Here is a 14,159-nt window from a genome sequence, read left to right on the forward strand (position 1 = left end):
TTGTCCCCTGATTGCCCCCTCTTGGGACCTTGCCCCTAACTGTCCCCCAGGACCCCACCCCCTAGCTAAGCCTCCGTGCTCCTTGTCTCCTGACTGCCCCCTCCTGAGACCCCCCCCTCCCCGTAACTGCCTCCCTAGGACCCTACCCCCTACCTGTCCCTTGACTGCCCCAACCCTTAGCCACACCCCTGCCACCAGACAGGACCCCTGCGACTTCAACACCCTATCCAGCACCCCCATTCTCCATCCCCTCACTGCCCCCGAGACCCTCTGGCCCATATCCAACCCCCCTGGCCCAGCCCGGCCCCCTTACTCGCCACCACTCAGAACAGAGTCCTCACCAAATCCCACCCCCTGGACATCCCCTTGACCAATGACGTGATGGCACTTACGGGGCAGGCGCAGAGAGCAACAGCCAAGCTGGGGCACAATGGTGGAAGAGTGCTATGACTGACGTAAGTCAAAGGTCACGTGTAGTGCTGCGGAGGCAGCAACTGGCTGGGAAGGCCCAGGCGGGGGGGCAAGGAGGGGTCACGGTAGCAGCATGGGGTTCACTGTGTGACACAATTACAACAACTGTCATCCCGACTCATAGGTGCTGACTTTTGATTTTGCCGGTGGGTGCCCCATCCTGGCTCCACCCCCTTAACCAAGGCTCCGCCCCCACTCCACCTCTTCCTGCCCCATCCCCCTACACCCCCCTGAACACCACCTTCTTGCCAACTCCCTCCCCTAAATGCCTCCCACCAGCTGCTCACTCTTTCTGCCCCCTCCTGCCTTAAGGGTGAGGTGTGGGTGCTGGAGGGGCACTCTGCCAGTTTTGAGGGGAGGATATTTTCAACATATTTATACACTTTCATTCTAGTTATTGAAAGTGTGTCTATCACTGGTATCGCCCCTTCCTGATGTTTCCCATCTCTCTGCACTCCCCACTTCCTGGTGGCTCTGTTTAGCGCCTGCTCCCAGTCACACACTCAAAGCAGCTTTGTCTCCCCCGAACCCCACCCCCTGCAGCCAGCCTAGAAACTACACGCCCTGACACAGAAATAACTTTAATTCAACAGCCCAGCATAGAAATGGCCTGTTCATTCATTCTGCTGTGTCGCTCCAGCTCTTCCCAATCCCAGGGCTGCAGCCCATCCCCGCTTTGACTCCTTCACACAACTTTTGTGAAAGCAACAAAGAATCCTGTGGCACCTTATAGACTAACAGACGTCTGTTAGTCTATAAGGTGCCACAGGATTCTTTGTTGCTTTTACAGATCCAGACTAACACGGCTACCCCTCTGATACTTGACAACTTTTGTGGAGCCTCTGGTGGGACCATGTCCAAAGGCGGGGGAGTGGGGACCAGTTGCTTTCTCCACCGGGCTGCAGCGGCCCAGCACCCTGAAGCAAGAGGAGTTCAGGTGTCCCAAGGTGAAGCAGGGCAGCATCTCCTGACCTGAAGCTGATACAGGGGGATGGATGCAAAGGAAGGAATTCCCCTGGGAGCTGGGAGGGAAGGGGGATCCAGGGGAAGGGAATCAATCCTTCCTTATGCTGAGAGAAGGGGATGCTGATCGGTGGGGGAGGGGATAAACTTTCTCTGGGAGAAAAAGTCCCCCAGGCAGGCTTGATCTGGGCACGGGGGAGGGGGAGACAGCTTTCAGCTGGTCAAGCATTACTTTCCCAGGCATGAGAGAACCACAGGGGTTGGGAAGCTCCCAGAGCCTGTGTGAGATGGAGATGGGCAGCATTCGGGCTGGGGGAGGCTGCTCATTTGCAGCTGGGACTGCAGTGAAGCCACTTTGGACACGTAAAGAAGGGGGAGGGGCGAGCATGCAAACTGAGAGCCCCTTAAAACTGAAAAACAAACTCTTAGGCATTTTATCCTAAGAGAATTCCAAACAAGAGAGTTTTTCCATGAAAAGCAAATACCCTCAAACTCCAAGCAGAAGCAGCAGCATTATCCATGCATTCTCAGCAGTTCATTTGAACAGGAAAGTTAGAGTAACTTGCTCTTGTTCTGTGAACCACTGGACTGTATATGTAGTGTTTGCAGCCTTACATGAAAGTGTTTTCAACCTTTGATACATCCTCAAGACACATTGTAACTTGAGTATGTCTTATTTCTCTGGTGAATTATGAACATAAAAACAGCCATACTGGGTCAGACCAATAACCCATTTAGCCCAGTATTCTGTCTCTGACAGTGGCCAATGCCAGGTGCCCCAGTGGGAATGAACAGAACAGGGCAATTGTTGAGTGATCCACCCTCTTGTTCAGTCCCAGTTTCTGGCACTTGGAGGTTTAGGGACACCCACAGCACAGGGTTGCATCCCTGCCTGTAGTGACCAATAGCCATTGATGGATCTATCCTTCATAAACATACCTAATTCTTTTTTTGAACCAAGTTATACTTTTGGCCTTCACAACATCCCCTGCCAATGAGTTCCACAGGTTGTCTGTGCATTGTGTGAAGAAGTTCTTCCTTATGTTTGTTTCAAAACCTGCTACCTATTAATTTCATTTGGTGACCCGCAATGATTGTTATGTTGATATGAGCAAAGGCAGAAGTACCAGGGTATGTTTAGTTTGAAAAAGAGGAAATTGAGGGGGGACATTATAGTGGTCATCAAATACTTGCAAGGCTGCCATAAAAAAAGATGGAGAAAAGTTGTTCTCTTGTGCCACAGGGACAGGACAAGAGACAATGGGTTCAAACTACATCACAGCCAATTTAGATTAAATCTCAGGAAAAACTTACTAACTGTAAAAACAGTAGGACAATGGAACAGATGCCTAGGGAGGTCGTAGAAGCTTCTTCACTGGAGGTTTTCAGTAGGAGGCTGGATAGCCACCTGTCTTAAACAGTTTACACCAGTGATTCTCAAACTTTTTTTTTCGTAGACCACTTGAAAATTGCTGAGGGTCTCGGTGGACCACTTACTGATCTTTCCAAATGTTGTTTGTACCATTAGCTAACCATTGTAAAGCAGTTTGGATAAGAGTGCGATATGAAAATAATAACTTGGTTTTGTTCTACAAATAAAAGCAAACAATTCATACTTTAGTATCAGGTGTCTTACCTTTCTAATGTGATGGATGTGCTTGCTCTTCCCCACCACGGCAGCCCCCGAGCTGGGGCTGGGAAGGAGGGGAGTCTCTCCCCGGCAGCCACAGCCCTGGAGAAAGTCATCTCTTTCTCTGGCCGCCACAGCCCTGCACATCCCAAATTCCCCCCACCCCCTCTTCTCAACCCACTGCCCCCTCTCACCTACCCCCATTCCCCCCAAGGCCACCACCTTACCTTACATGTGCGTCTTCTTCAGGATCCAGGCACCTAATTAGTGAAGAATAGGTTAGAACCTATGTGGGGGGCAGATTATCCCCCCATCTGTTGTTCAGTGTTCTTATGCTATCCTCTAAAACATCTGTCACTATCAGAGACAGGATACTGGGCTACATTGGCCACTGGTCTAATCCAATCTGGCAATTCCTATGATTGTGTAAGAACATAACATTTGTGAAACTCAACCAGATAACCACTCCACCTAGAGTCAGATACCAGGCTAACTGTCAGAGTCAGAGTCTAGGGTTACCACCTGGCTGGTATTTGACTGACCTGGCCAGTTATTTTATGTATTTGCCAGTTGCCAGAAAAATAATTTAATCTTCTGGGTTTTTTTTTAACATAGGTCTAAAGATTGAATTAATTTTCACAATGCACTGGGATAACTAATGTAAAAAGTTTCTGTGTCCCCCCTCCCTCCATCGCTTGCTCTCCCCCACCTGGCTCACATGCTCATTCTCACTGCAAGGCCCAAACAGGCATATTTATTGTTTTGACATATATATTATGCTAATTTCAGGTTTTCTTTGCTACATGATGCTAGAGCTAGCAGCAAAATAGTCAAAAAGGTAATTTAAAAAAAATGAAATTTCACAAAGGTTTTCATGATTCTTTCCCTCCCCTCTTCTTATTTTTCATAACCAGCTCCATGTTTTTTGTTCACTAAAGTTATTGTAATTTTATGTGTGGAATTAGGACCACACATTATCACAGCTGCAATGGGTCTATTAAAGGCCCACACCTGAAGCCCAAATACAAATCCATAGAGCACAACCACAGAAATGCACCTGGCCAGATACCTATATAAATAAATCTGTAGAAACTGACTCCCACCCCGACATGCGGATACACATGTATATTCATGTGTACACATCTAGCACGTACTAACACAGATACTTCCACATTATTTATTGTTACCGTTTTTGTTTAGTGCCAAGAGACCCCAACTAAGATCAGGGCTTCAGGGTGGAAGGTGCTGGACATACACATAAAATGAAGGTCCACAACAAAGAGTTTATAATGTAGCTAGACAGAGGTTGGGATAAATGTCTGCTACATCAGCTCTTCTGAAATTACTAGTCAACAACATTCACTTTTTAAGAAATAATATATTTCTTTTAGAATTCCCTTCTCTTTTAAAAACTTGTTATAAAATGAATACACACTTTTATGTCATCAATTTTTTTATGTGCAAGCCAGAAAAAGGAATAAAAGTCCAAGAGTTAGGCTAAAAATTTTATTCTCACAGGTATACACACATGCGGCAATACACACACCTCCCTACACAGACACACAGACTCTTACACACATACAGTGCATGCATGCACACACTTGCCTAAGCAGACACCCCCAGCCGGGAAGGGAGGAGGGTTGGCTGGAGGGGAAAAGATGGGGTGGGGGGTGGAGGAGAGAGGATGGGGAGGGAAAGAGGCCAAAGATGAAAGCAGGGTGTGGGAGACAGGGGACAGTGAAGGACAGAGGAGGGATGTGGAGGGATATGTGGGGTGGATGAGGATGTAGTGGGAGGCAAGAAGGCTACAGGGGCATGAGGATGTGGGGGAACAGGGGTGTATAGGGACATAATGGGAGTGCAGCAGTGTATGGAGGTGGACGGGGTGCAGGGCTGGGGGGGTGAAGGACATGGGGGTTGCGGTTCTGGGAGAGGATGGGTGGGAGAGCATTGTAAGGGGTACAGGGCTGGGATGAGTAGGTGTGCGGGGCAGAGTGGAACGGGACGGGGAGGGATGCAGTGAGGGGGATGCGGGTGCTGCCCCATTTTCAGCACTTGGAGACAGGGATACTCCTACCTCCAACTCCTGGGTGCCAGCGATGGGGCGACAGACCACGGTTCGCTGCAGGGCATGTGCCACAGCTCAAGCCCAGCCACAGGAGGAGTGCGAGAAGTGGGCTGGTACCAGCACCTTGCGGGAACACTTTCAGAGAGCAGCCGACTGCTTTGCTACAGACTTTTTTTCAATTAAAATTAGCTATTGTTGTTGTGACGGAGCTGTTCTGGCGGGACCCAACTGAGAGTGCCAAATCAGGACCAATTGCTTAAACAGGGCAGTTACAACCCTAGGCTGGGGTTTTTCCACCTCTAAGGCAAACCAAACCAGCCAGACAAAAAGGACTTTGGTCTCACCCCACTGGCTAACCACAAGTCACACAAGCAATTTCCTTAGACACTCCAGTCTCCCAGTATCACCACCAGTGCACTCGTCCTGGGGATAAATGGTTATGAAAACCAACACCCCAATAAAAGAAAAAGGTTCCCTCGATCCCAAAGGACCAAGCCCCAGACCCAGGTCAATATACACATCAGATCTTACCCACAAATCACGCTGTTGCCAATCCTTTAGAATCTAAAATCTAAAGGTTTATTTACAAAGGGAAAAAGGTAGAGATGAGAGGTAGAATTGGTTAAATGCAATCAATTACATACAGTAATGGCAAAGTTCTTAGTTCAGGCTTGCAGCAGTGCTGGAGTAAACTGCAGGTTTAAGTCTCTGGAATACATCCCCCACCGGGATGGGTCGTTCAGTCCCCTGTGTACAGCTTCAGTTTGTGGCAAAGTCCCTCCAGAGGTCAGAAGCAGGATTGAAGACAAGATGGAGACGAAGCATCAGGCTTATATAGACTTTTCCAGGTGTAAGAATCCCTTTGTCTTCACTGTGGAATTTTACAGCAAAATGGAGCCTTGAGTCACATGAGCCAGTCCCTGCATACTTTGCTGAGTCACAAGGCGTGTCTGCCTTCTCTCCATGGGTCCATTGTGTCCTTAATGGTCCCTAATGGGCCATCAAACAGGCTAGGCAGAGCTAACACCAGCTTGTCTGGGAGGCTTCCCCCAGAAGCACAGCACAAACTTGAAATATTGACAGCATAGAGCCAACATTCATAACTTCAACTAAAAATGATACAGACATACAGACAGCATAATTATAACCAGCAACCCGGAACCTGGTCTTAGACACCTTATATGACCCCCTTTACTTAGGATTTGGTGCCACTACAGGACCTTGGTTGCAACCCATGTTCTATATGGTCCCCATTTATATCAATAACGTCACAGTTGTTTTTTGAGAAACATTATTTTTCATCATTTGTAGGTCAGAGTTCTAAGGTATCGGGATATGTTGTTATATGAACCTATTTACTCCACTTTTAAAATTTGAAGGTTTGGATTTTATTCTCTGACCAAACAAATATATGTAATAAAGCTATTTCAAAACTGCATAAACAGAGACAGTGACATGTTAAAAGCTACCAGGATTGCAAATGAGAGAAAATGCATTTTTTTCTTGAATATATTTAAAATTGTCATTGTTTTCAAAAGAGGAAGGGATGGTAGGTAAAAGAATGAGGGAAACATAGGAGGTTTAAAAGTCAAAAATTGTAGAGAGACATTACTATCGTGTATATACAATATCACAGAGTTCACGAACGTGGACGACATATTCCCTTAACCTTTAATCAAACACATTTTAAAATCCTCCTGCTAATGATTGGCTACAGATTTGCTGATTTCTCAGACCACCCTGAGAACCTGCTAGGTTATTTTTCCTGGTATTTCTCCAGTATTTGACAATTAGCCTGAGCAATCATGCTGCGTTTTAATACCAACAATTTCTAATGCCTTGAGCTAACTCTTTGCAAACCCTCTCAACCTTCTATAGTGTTATGCTGTAATTAGAACCCCGGCTAATGTTGATCCTATCAAGATTTTAACTGAGGGGGGAAAAGAAAGCAGACACTTGGCTAGAACTGATGAGTGCCCAGCCTAACCTGGGCATGCGGGTGAGAAAAGGTAGCTTTAGCCAGCGATGTGCTTTCCCACTCCTGGGGCATGCCCGGGGATAATTTAGAACAGCCTCAGGGCAGCTCCATGCTATGCTGGTTGCTAGTTGCCCCAGGGGACTCTAAGAGCTGGCAGAGGTTGTTTGGGTGCAGGGAGGTCCCAGCCACGATGCCTTTCCCAGTGCCCTGGACATAGGACCACAAGGCCACCCGTGAACAGTGCTATGCCCTAGTGCCCCTTTGTGCCAATGGAACAGCATAAACCAGTCCCTTGTGGCTGCCAGTCAGGCCCTTTCCCATGAATAGTCAGTGATTAAATTGTCCAAACAGATGTTGATGTTCTTAAGCTCAGATTTCTTATTTCCTCTATCAGCATCAGCATTTTAATAAGTAATTTTAGGTTCATCCCGTCTCTTTGTTATTAGCACCATCCGGCTTGATGGGATTTTACCAAGGCTGTTTCAATGAAACACAAGACTGAGGACAAGAGAGGGATATTCTGGGTTGTCCAAAAGCAACACATGATCAGTATTTGCATGACATGGCCCCAGACACTTTGAACAGGATACACATAACAACCCTGAATAGAAGGGGGAGTAATATACGTAGCGGGTGCACAGTATCCGTGTGTAATTAGTGATTAGTTTCCAGGTCCATGTTTCTTCTCTGACATTCATCACAAAAGCCTGCACTGCACACTCTGGGCTGAAAGCCTGGGCACCGCATAAAGCCCCTCTGTCTGCATTCACAGAGAAGCTCCAGTAGGACATCAGGGAAATCCAGGTGGAGTTCTCATCATGTTTTTATTCTTTCCATAAATGCACTGTTCCTACAAGCATGCAGATGTAGCCTGGGCATGTACCATGTAGGGGCTGCACTGCCAGGAGCCAAGCGCCTGTTGTCCATAAGCTGCTAGGCACCTACTATTCCCCTTGAAAGCAACAAGACTAGCAGGTGCAGAGCACCTGACAGTATCAGACCCTAAATACACGGAGCAACAGGAATCTGTTTAGCCACAGCCAAAACCAACTCCACTGTGGGATCTGCATGACATTGGCACATCCTGAAAAGGGCTGGTTAACTGGCTACTCCAGAAGTCTGACTCCATTCAAGGTCCCCCTGTGAGGTTAGTGCCTATGGAGTCCAAATATTGCCCTGTTCATGACCTGACATAGCACATTTGTAAAAATAAATTCCTGTTTAATAGAGCCTATTGCATTGCAAAACTTTGCAGAGTACCTTACAGACTGCATGTGCAAGGATCCGTGTACTCCGATTACAGGATGGGAGGACTGGGATAGCTCAGGGAACTGGGGAAGGAATGTGGAGCCATGTGTGCTGACAGACTCTAATGCAGCCCAACTGAGTGGTATCTGAAAGTAATTCTCATGCAGAAGCTATTGGTAGTCATTGTGAAATGACTTGGCACCTGTACCAATGGGAGCTGCATTTCTACATACAGGAACAAGGAAATATAGAGACAAAGGCCAGATTCAGAGAGGTGACGTACTGGTCAAAGTCCCTATAGCATCATTTAGCCTTCTGTGCAAAAGCATTCATTAATGTAGCCATTCACGTGCAACCTGCAGCGTAACCTACTGAAGAAATGCAGCAAAAGCCATGGCCAGCCCGTCACCGGGCATGGTACAGACTGGAGGTGGGGGGGCATGCAGCACCGCAGGACTATGGACAGAAATCTGCTCTCCAGGCAACAGAGCAGCTACTGATGGACACTTCTGCAGCCCAGCCTGTGTAGTCCCTTACATCATTCCCTGGCCCCATCTTGGGAGGATGGAGGACACACATACTTGAGGTTCTGCTGCCTGTATAAAATATCTGCACCTGGGCTAGAGGGGGCAGGGTTTGGGCCTCAGGATATTAAGTGCTGCACAGCATGCTAGAGCCCTGCACTTCCTATTGATTCTACCTTCATTGGTTTCTAAGGGCTGCAGCATTCATCTTTCAAGCAAAGTACTAGTTACTGAAGTCCAGCTAGTGGAATCGCACAGGTGGCTGAGAAGTGCATGCTATGAATTTCTGAGATGTAAGTACTTGATATTCAATTCTCCCCAGAAAGAGTTAAACAGGAGCTGCAACTCATCAATGTGCCAAAGATCCCTAATGCTCCCCCTACCAGTGCAAAGGGGCTGTCAGACTCATGGATCCAGCCCCCAGGCAATGTCCCCAGCAGAGTGCGTCCTGGCCCTGTACTGTGCTGAGACAGCAGCTCTACGCTATCATTCTGCTCTAGCCAGGTTCTTATACTGTGCTCATCATTGGAGTGCCGGAGCCCTTTCACTGGTATATTATGTAATGTGACTAACGTCTGTCATGTCTCGTGCTCCCAGTGCAAAAGGCATAACTTGGGAAAACATTCTGAGACTCTGTCACCAATTTCCCTTCCAACACCAAGAAACTGGCCCACTGTCAAGCCCTCAAAATACTGCTGCCGTGTGCCGAAGGGGCAATGGTATTTTAGCCTGATTGTGTACAGGGCCAGTTCCAGGGTTTTTGCCACCCCAAGCAGAAAAAAAAAAAAAAAAGCTATGATCGCGATCTGCAGCTCTACCGCCGCCGCTTCAGTCTTCGGCAGCAATTCGATGGCTGGTCCTTCACTCCAAGAGGGAGTGAGGGACCCGCTGCCGAATTGCTACCAAAGAGCCGGACGTGCCGCCCCTTCCCCGTGGCCACCCCAAGCACCTGCTTGCTGGGCTGGTGCCTGGAGCCGGCCTGGATTGTGTAGAGCTCTGTCCTACAGCCCCAGTCTTTGGGGAGCTCTTTGGTTTTAAAATAGCACAGCATGTGAGTGGGTGTCTTTTAACGTTTTAAAAGAATCAATTATTGTGATGGGGATTTTTAACTCCTTCCTGCAAAATCCGATGGCCTTGGTACAATACTTTTAACAAAGGATTGTTCTTTTCGCCTTCGATTCTCTTCCCCTGGGACCTTACCTACCAGCTCTCTGAGTCTGCTAAAGTCTGCTTTTTTTAAGTGCATTGTCCTTATTCTGGTGCTCTCACTCCTTCCTTCCCTTACAATCATAAAACCATCATTTCATGATCATTTTCACCCAAACTGCCTTCCACCTTCAGCTTCTCAACCAATTCCTCCCTGTTAGTCAGAATCAAGTCTGAAATGGCGGAACCCCCAGATATTTCTTCCAGGTTCTGAAACAAAAAGCTGTCCCCAATATATTCCAAGAACTTATTGGACATTTTATGTTTTACCATGTTACTTTTCAAATACGTGTCTAGCTAGTTAAAGTCACCTACTGCTGCCAAGCCTCATGTTTTGGATATTTCTGTTATTTGTTCTAGAAATACCTCATCCATCTTGTTTTCATGATTTGATGGTCTCTAGTAGACCCCCATCATGGCATCGCCCCTGTTTCCCCCCTGCCCATTTTATCTTAACTCAGAGACTTTCAACTGGTCTGCTGGTCACCTCCTCCTGGACCTCAGCACACGTGTATAATGAAGCATATACAACACCTCCTCCCTTTTTTCCTCACTTTTTCCTGACTTTGTCCCAGGCACAGCTAAATAAGGAGATAGGAGAAGATAATTTAAGAACTGAGTGGCTAAGGCTATAATGGGTGCCCTCCCCCCAAGTATCTGCTAGTGAGAACACTTCCTTGGTGCTCCTGGAGATGTCTGTCAGATGGTGTGGGGCCCATTTGGTGGCAGCAGCTATAATAAATGATGTATGGAAATATACCTATCTCATAGAGTGGGAAGGGACCCTGAAGGGTCATTGAGTCCAGCCCCTGCCTTCATTAGCAGGACCAAGTACTGATTTTGCCTCAGATCCCTAAGTGGCCTCCTCAAGTGTTGAACTCACAACCCTGGGTTTAACAGGCCAATGCTCAAACCACTGAGCCATCCCTCCCGGATGTTGGGGAAAGGCACAAAGAGAGACAAGTGATGAGCCTGCTCATATGAAGGAGTCAGAGACACTTGGGCTTATTTCACACTCAAAGAAAGAGATGTCCACCTATCTGGCCCCTCCCGTGCAAGACATTGAAGGTGCTCGAGTCCTCACGAGGGGTGCTGGAAGCAGAAAGTATAGAGACAGAGGGATATTCAGACACGATGATTAGCCCAAGGTGATCTTTGCAGGCCTGTTAGCACCTGATCCCTCTCTGTGTGCCACCTCGAGGCTCTGTGTGCACGTTTAGCACAGCCCTAAAAGCAGAGAAGTGCATTCACCACCATGCACTGCTGACACATCAGGGCCAGCGGGAAAACACTGAACAGCCATAGGCCGTTTGGCACAGTGCTACTTACATGGTCACAACAAGTTCTCAGATAATCCAAGGTAATATCCTAAAATTCATGATGAGGCAGATAATGGCCAAGGTAGCTTGGCTGAAAGTGCAGGTGTACTGTCTATGCCAACAACCCTTTAATGTTTACCCTTTGCTGTATACTTAATGTGCAATATCGTGTGTACATATGATTCACTGATTATATAGAAATGAATAATATATGGTGTCCAGGTTCCAGAGTAGATTAATCTAATGTTCTCTTCTCTTAAAATCTATTAATCTAATCTAATTTCCTGCATAGCTCAGGAAATATAACTTCAGCCAATTACCGCTGTAATGATCCCAATAACTTGTGCTAAGCTAACATTTTCCAGAACGGTATCCAGACTTCACTGGAAAACATTAAGACACGGTGAATCCACCACTACCTTTAGTCGTCTGATCCCAAGGGTTACTCACCCTCCCTGTTAGAAATATGTGCCTTACTTCTAATTGGAATGTGTCTGGCCTCAACTTCCAGCCATTGGTTTTGTTTTGCCTTTCTTGGCCAGACTGAGGAGTGTGACCTCCCTGCCTCTTATACCAATGAAAGGGCTTTTGGACAGAGTCTAGGCTGACGCAGCTGAACTGATGGTGCGGGAGGCTGTGGGCATTCCAGCTCCTGCTTGGTTAGACACGGATCCAGATTAGAGAGTTTATATCTGAACCACCTCAAAGCTCTCTGGTTTTCAGATCTACTGCTCTGCTTCAGGCTCATCTGAGATCTCGGCTACATTAGCGCTGCAGGACCAACAAATTCTATTTCCACTGGAATTACGAGGAGGAGGTTTGAACCCTTGTTACGTCTCCTTCACATGCAGGAAGGGAGCTCAAGGAGGCCCGGGGGAGCATTGTCACCAACGAGAAGGTCCCTGTTTCTGAGGAGCCATTCCCCACTCCACCCCATGAAATGTAAGATTTCAAGCAAAACCAGAAAGGCAAATATAGACATTGAACTAGGACATGTTGAGGTTGCATGATCCAAAGGCTTCTGGTGTTTGGATCCATGTGAACCTCTAACCAACCGTCAGGCAGGGTTACCCACCATCAGTTTATCGAAAGATGATACCTCTCTAGCTCCCCACTGCCCCCCAAACCTTTGTTTTAGATTCTGAGGTCTGTTTTAATCTGTTATTATGTTACAGACACATACAAATGCTTTGGTCAGGTAAATAGATGGCAAAGTGACAGGCACTTTAGATAGAGAAATACACCCTGGATTTGGGATTTGTTTTTCTCCTGTATCTATGCAAGTGTTCAAGACAGCTGTTCTGAGTGACAAGGATCAACAAAGTTATATTGGAAAAAATAAAAAGTGAGCAGCCAGGCCTCAGAACCACACAGCATGACATCAACATGCTGTTCCTCTCAGCTTCATGTCACTGGCCTCAGATTGCTAGTGACCAATAGACCCACCAGCTCCAAAAGGTACTCTAGTTCAGAGTGAGCAATTGCCCAGTCTACCAAAACCAATTATTAGCACACTCCTTGGCAGTCTCAGCACTGTAGCCAAGGAATTGATGGGCATTAAGTCCGAGGGCCTGGTTTTCAAAGATATGTGGGTGCCCAAGGTTGGAGATGGGATTTTCGGAAGCACCGAGGCACCTCCTGAGCATCTAGAGGGAATCCAACCTGTGTCACTCACACTCATTGCCAGGTTTGTTTGTGTGCATGCTACTCCAGCATTATGAGGACTCTCACAGACTCACAGTAAATTCCATAACCTGCAGCCGTTCAGCTGGAAAATTGGGAAAATGTTGGAAATTTCTCACCGTTTCCCCCTCTTTTTGGTCAAAATTTCAGCAAAAAATTCACAGAAGTTTGAAAAACTGTGACCAGTTTAACTTACCATCACACGTTTTACACCCTGAAGACTCTGCACAGGGCCAGCTGAGTTCAGCGAGGGCGTAGGAGGCCAGTTTAAGTCACATGACAAGAGGCTACAGTAGAGTGTGCCAATAATAATAATGATTGTGAACAGTGGTCATCCCACGTTAACTTACACCTTAATTTGGTTCCTCAGGGTGTAGTTTACACCAGTTCAGGCAATTCCTTATTCATTGGTAAGTGCATGCAGATCAGAAGGAATCAGTGACAGGGAGTAGATGTGACCTATCACTATGGCAGGGAGACTGGGTCACTTTTCTCCTTCCAGTCTGGGGCACAGGCACTGACAGATAGGTGGGAATCTTGCACGATCAGCCTTTTTTATAGTTAAGAGAACTTTGAGACCAGAACCGCCACCTTTCATGAGCACTGTAGCATGTTTTGTTGTTGTTGTTGTTTGTTGTTTGTTTTAAATAGGAATAAGCCAAAGAACAAAACTAATGATGCTCTTAGTTCATTACACATTATAGAATGGAACAGAGTTCTCACTGATCCCAGTTGTTTTTGTGTCTAAACTACATTTACAGTTGTTAACTCTATGCATATTTAACTATAACATTTGCTCACAGAAGTGTACAAGGATAATCCTAGCTTTACAGTTGTCTAGGAGATAATCCTACCACAGAGAAATGTGCAGGTGTTAATACCCAGAAAATACAACAACAAACTTCTAGGAAAGTGAACATATCAGCAAGTTTAAAACCTTTGTGACAATACACTGAGGTATTAAGAAGCTGGAATTTCCAGTCTGACTTTTAAATTTAAATGCTCTAGCAACCTAGGTGTAAATAAACTATAATTTTTAAACTTGTGATTGCAGAGAGCACATCCATTA

The sequence above is a fragment of the Mauremys reevesii genome, linkage group 4 (assembly GCF_016161935.1).
Source record: "Mauremys reevesii isolate NIE-2019 linkage group 4, ASM1616193v1, whole genome shotgun sequence".
In the NCBI taxonomy this organism is placed as follows: domain Eukaryota; kingdom Metazoa; phylum Chordata; order Testudines; family Geoemydidae; genus Mauremys; species Mauremys reevesii.